General features: G+C 41.8%; 1 pseudogene; it reads right to left on the bottom strand.

The window, feature by feature from the left end:
• Positions 1 to 2,966: 2,966 nt before the first annotated feature.
• Positions 2,967 to 4,473, bottom strand: LOC109175992 (annotated as a pseudogene).
• Between the last annotated feature and the right edge of the window lie 1,673 nt (positions 4,474 to 6,146).

Here is a 6,146-nt window from a genome sequence, read left to right as displayed (position 1 = left end):
TGTCTGGAGGAATGAGGATGGCACCGAGCCATCCACCTCAAACGCCAAAAAAAAAGACCACGACCAAATATCTGAGCAGAGTGATAGCGAGAAAGAAACCGAGGTGGCGCCCAGACGACAAAAGAAGCACACCATACACTTTATCTATGGTGGACCTGCAGGGGGCGACATGCCCGCGGAAAGAAAGAAGTGGAGCCGGCGGCTATACGTGGGAGAAGTGGCGAGTCTTCCCAGAGAAAAGAAACAGAGACAGGAGGCCATCACCTTCTCTGATGATGACCTCCCAGAGGGCCCGTTACCCCATCGTGACGCCCTGGTAATTGAGATGGACGTCAATGATGTCATTATCCGCCGCATCTTAGTCGACACGGGAAGCTCAGTCAATGTGATGTATTACGATGCCTTCACCAAGTTAGGGATACTTAGGAACCGGCTCAAAGAAGTACGTACCCCACTCTCTGGATTTACTGGTGATTCAGTGGAGACGGAGGGGTCAGTGGTCTTACCAGTGGAGATAGGCACGAGCCCTAACATTCGCAAACTTGACTTGGAATTCATCGTGGTAAGACTCACTGGCGCGCACAACATCATATTGGGGAGACTGGCACTGGAGAACCTCAAGGCCATTGTGTCGGTGGAACACTTGTGTATGAAGTTCCCCACTCCGAGCGGGATAGGGGTCGTCAGAGGAGACCAGCGAGCGGCCCGCAGTTGTTACGTTAAAGCATGCAAAAAGATTGGCAGAAATGATCTATAAGTCCACACCATCTGTAAGGATAATCGATCGGGTATGGAGCTAGGAACATTTGATTAAGTATTTTCCTTAATATTCTAGTAGTCGTTTGGAACTGGTGTTTGGAAATCGCGGTCCGCCCGCTTTGCATTCTGAAATCTTTTGGAATAATATCTCGTGCTTGTGGTCCGCCCATGTTGTTTCAAAAAAAAAAAAAAAAAAAAAAAAAAAATTGGCTGAGGGCGCGCCTCGGCCCCGAAAAAAAAAAAAAAAAAAAAAAAAAAAAAAAAAAAAAAAAACGATCGGACGAGGCTACGCCTCGGCCGCGATCAGCCGAAGCGCACGCCTTGGCCACAATCGGTCGAGGCCACGCCTCGGCCACGATCGGTCGAGGCAACGCCTCAGCCATGGTCAGCCGAGGCGCACGCCTCGGCCACTGTCGGTCGAGGCGACGCCTCGGCCACGATCGGTCGAGGCGACGCCTTAGCCACGGTCGGTCGAGACGACGCCTCGGCCACGATTGGTCGAGGCGACGCCTCGGCCACGATCAGTCGAGGGGTTGGCCGAGGCGCCCGCTTGGCCAACGCCGAAGTCCATCTCGAAAAAAAAAAAAAAAAAAAAAAAAACGATCGGACGAGGCTACGCCTCGGCCGCGATCAGCCGAAGCGCACGCCTTGGCCACAATCGGTCGAGGCCACGCCTCGGCCACGATCGGTCGAGGCCACGCCTCAGCCACGATCGGTCGAGGCCACGCCTCAGCCATGGTCAGCCGAGGCGCACGCCTCGGCAACGGTCGGTCGAGGCGACGCCTCGGCCACGATCGGTCGAGGCGACGCCTCGGCCACGATCGGTCGAGGCGACGCCTCGGCCACGGTCGGTCGAGGCGACGCCTCGGCCACGGTCAGCCGAGGCGCACGCCTCGGCCACGATTGGTCTAGGCGACGCCTCGGCCACGATCAGTCGAGGGGTTGGCCGAGGCGCCCGCCTCGGCCAACGCCGAAGTCCGTCTCGGCAAAAAAAAAAAAAAAAAAAAAAAAAAAAAAAAAAAAAACATGATCGGTCGAGGCTACGCCTCGCCCCGATCAGCCGAAGCGCACGCCTCGGCCACGATTGGTCGAGGCGACGCCTCGGCCACGATAAGTCGAGGCGACGCCTCAGCCACGCTCGGTTGAGGCGACGCCTCGGCCAGAGGCACGCACCTCGGCCAGCCTAAGCCGTAGCCCGTCTCGGCGAGCATAAAAAAAAAAAAAAAATCATGTGTGATTTTGAAAATAAAATCACATACTCGGGATCAATCGGGATTCCGCACGATATCAAGCAAATTCGGCTTTACTCCCAAGTCAACTCAATCACATCCGTTGCCTCAGGAGTAGGGGGGACTGGTGACAGGATAATAGGGCTGGCACCCGACCCAGATCACAAATGGGCATTGACTCAGCATCACATGGGAACCCAACGGGCATAATTCCAACTGTTAGGAATTCCAACAGGTGTCACCTTTATTGTCTTTGAAGCCACCATTGATGCCACCTTTGATGAGAGAGAGTTAAAGCCTCAACGCCTCATTCATGACTCTTCATATTCTTGCCGTTAGCTCAGCTCCCCAATGATGACTCTTCATGTTGTTACCGTTAGGACCTAGCATAAATAGAACTTCCCTCAGCTGAGCAGGGGACACATTGTACTTTCTATACTGAGACAAAAGCAATACAACTATCGTATTCTCTTATAGCATTGTTATATTATTATTTACCGATAACGTTATTACCGTCAGCTATAAACTAGAAGCTGAAAATTAAAGAGTTGTTAAGCTAGCTGTTATGGTTAAAAGTGTTTGGTAAAATTAACTTTTTAATAAGTTGATAAATGTAAAAATACTAAAAAAGACATCTTTATAAAAAATAATAGTCGAATACTTGAATAGAAATATAAAATTTTAAAGAGAAGAAAAACAAAACCATTTCCATTTTGATGATCCAAACAAAACATTGTAAAATGTGGACAAAACTTTAGTGCTTTATGTGGATCAGTTTCATATCTGTAATAATATATATCAAAAAGGTCGACAAAACTATTTTTACTAAAAATGACAACACTATTCCTAACTAGGACAATTACGGTGAAAATTGCGGATAAAGGAAAAGAGAAAAGAATTTTAATTGAAATAAATAATAGATGTCATTTATTTTAAACTACAAGTTTATTTTGAAACTTAAAATAAGATGCTCCTAAATAAATTCAGTCAAATAGAACCACTACATTCTAAACATAAGATATTATTCTCACACAAGACCAAGAAGCACCTCCCCCACATATGCCTTGAGATTGACATTACATGAGCCATCTTCCCTCATTGCTTCCTTAGCCAAAGCCTTGAATTTTGTAGCATTATTTCTCAACCCTTGTGCTGTCTCCCCTTCTCCCATTATGCATTCTATACACCTCTTCAATTCATTAGCCTCAACGATGCCTTCCACATTGACATTCACTCTAATCCCACTCTTCCAAACATCTTGTATGAGTTTAGAGTTACACCCTTGATCGGTCCAAAGCGGGCACCCCACAATAGGAACCCCATATGTCAGAGCCTCTAGAGTTGAATTCCATCCACAATGACTCACGAAACACCCCACGCTGAAATGTTGTAAAACCTAACTTGTGAGCACCAACGCACTATTTTCCCTTGTTTTTCCACCTCCTCCTTGCAACTCAACTTCTCCTCCGGCTTTTCGCCATTCCCTCCCTCCCTCATTACCCACAAATATGGTCGTCCCGTTTGAACTAGTCCTCGTGCAATCTCTTCCATCATTTGATTTGGTACATCGGAGTAGCTACCAAACGCTACATAAATCACACTACCTTTAGCCTGGGAATCCAACCACTCGACATAACCATCACACTTTTCTCTCTTGTCACAAGGATCTACCCCGTCCAAGTAGGCCGCAGGAGGAGCCAATAAGGGGCCAATTCCTATCAATCCAACCTTCTCTATAACCCTCAAAGCATCAAACTCCAACGCATCAAAAGTGTTCACAAGAACCTTGGGGCGCTCTTCTTTCTTAATCAGCTCAACATGGTCTTTCATGATTTGTGCTATCATAAAACCCGTGGTGTTAGAACCTTCTTCGGCAAGCAAAAAGGAAGGGAACTCCCTTGCGCTGAGCGGCATCAACCCTGCAAGCTCAACCCCTCCATTATCATTCTTCCCAGTGCAACTTCTGAAACTTTCCTCGTACCCAGTGAAATAGTAGTAAAAAATGTCGAAAATGGTAGCGGCTTGAACCCAAAGAAGTGTGCTGGGAACTTGAAGAATGGCCGCCACTTCGCCGACCCACGGCATAACCGTGGTGTAGATAACTCGAGAGAATAGGGAACCTTCTTCCCGTTTAGCCGTGATGAGGTCTGCCACGGCTTTGGAGCCTCTAGCCTTTAAGGAAGCATAGAAGTGGGGATACTCATCTTCCATGGAGCCCTTAAACCCAGCATCGTATCCGTCGGAAAAGGAAGCGAAGTCTACCCCCTCTATGGACGGCGGTTCCGGCATGCGATTGATAGCGGAGACACTTGTCATGAAGGTGATCTTAACGCCCAATTTCACAAGGCGCTTTGCGAATTGTAGACAAGGATTAATTTGGCCTTGTGCCGGATACATCACTAAAAGGACATGGCAATCCTTCATTTTGTTCGCCATTTTTGTGGGCTTTTCTCTCTTTTCTTGTATTAGAGAAATTGTGCTGCAAGTGTATGTGAGTCTAATGCCCCGAGGATAGCAAATTATATAATGGACCATATGGTGTTATGTGGATCATAACAAAAAGTACATTTTTAATATATTAAATGTATATTATTTTTGTACTGTATGTATATTATACAATCATTATTTTTGTACTGTATGTCTGTATGTACATTATACAATATAATGTACACTCAGTACAAAAATAATGTGCATCCCCTGAATATAATGTACATTATTTTTGTATTGAATGTACATTATTTTTGTACTGGATGTACATTATTTTACAATATACAAAATATGGTCTACACAACTTGTGTGGACCATGGTCCACACAATAATAATTGCCACCATATTGTACATAAAAATAATATTGTGCGGACAAATCAAGTTCATTGGATGAGCTCAGCTCAACGGCAACAAACCTATGAAAATGGAAAAACGTGATGATATTTTTGTAATTTCTTGCACCAAGTATATTTCTGTATTGCGTTAAGTGCTAGTCCATGGTGCACTGATTAGTGGCCTGTGGTGCACAACAAAGTACTTGTCTATTGTACACATGAAAATATTTGACGATGGATGCATTTGAGCTCAAAGCACCATGCATCAAGCATATCTTAATGCAACAGCCATTACTAGAAATTACTGAAATGCACCACATTTTTTCCCTTTTTCATTAACTTTCGGTTGTTGATTTGAACCCATCTAAACAATGAGAAGACTCAGAACAAATCCCCGCTTTACATCTATAAAAATTTGATGATTCTAATAACATTTTTTAAAAATATAGTAACATTTTCGTTATTATCATAAACTTCACTATGCAAACTTGAACACTTAAATATGTAATCTTTAATTCCAATTTTTCTATATGTAAGGTTGAGATTGGTTCTTAGTTTTCTTCTAAAGACTTGTTCTCATATGATCCAATATATATATATATATATATATATATATATATATATATATATATATATATATATATATATTGATGGATGGCATATATTGATTATTATATTCCTTAATAAGTGTTAGTGATTATTATTCTTTAATAAGTATTATAATTTTCTAATTGACTGATTATTATTATTTCTTAATAAGTATTACTGATTATTATTTATTTTCTATTGAGTGATTATTATTATCTAAAAATATAATAAGTTCCAATCCAAGTTATACCCTTGATTTTTGTCCCTTTTTTTCTGTTAAATTTTTTTGTACCTTATGCTATAAAAGTTGTACTACATAATTTTTTGGACAAAAATATCCCTGCCGTTATAACTTCTGTTATCTTTCCACACTATTATTACTATGTACATGCATACACAATAATTTTTTCTTACATCCTTCAATGGTAAGTTTTAATTCATTTAGGTTTTAATTAAAATGCTACCATAGTTATATATAGTAATATAGTAATTTATCATTCTATAATTTTTACCTCAAAAATATTAATATGAATTATACAATTATATATATATATATATATATATATATATATATATATATATATATATATATATATATATATATATATACACACACACACACACACACACACATACACACACACACACTTATTTTTTTTAAAAAATAATATAACTAAGATTTTAATATTTAATTTTAATATTGGGCATATATTTTTTGCGCATCGCGCATATAAAATACTAGTTCCTT

This window comes from Ipomoea nil, unplaced genomic scaffold, assembly GCF_001879475.1.
Source record: "Ipomoea nil cultivar Tokyo-kokei standard unplaced genomic scaffold, Asagao_1.1 scaffold0688, whole genome shotgun sequence".
NCBI lineage: Eukaryota > Viridiplantae > Streptophyta > Magnoliopsida > Solanales > Convolvulaceae > Ipomoea > Ipomoea nil.
This window is presented reverse-complemented; position numbering and strand designations above follow the sequence as displayed.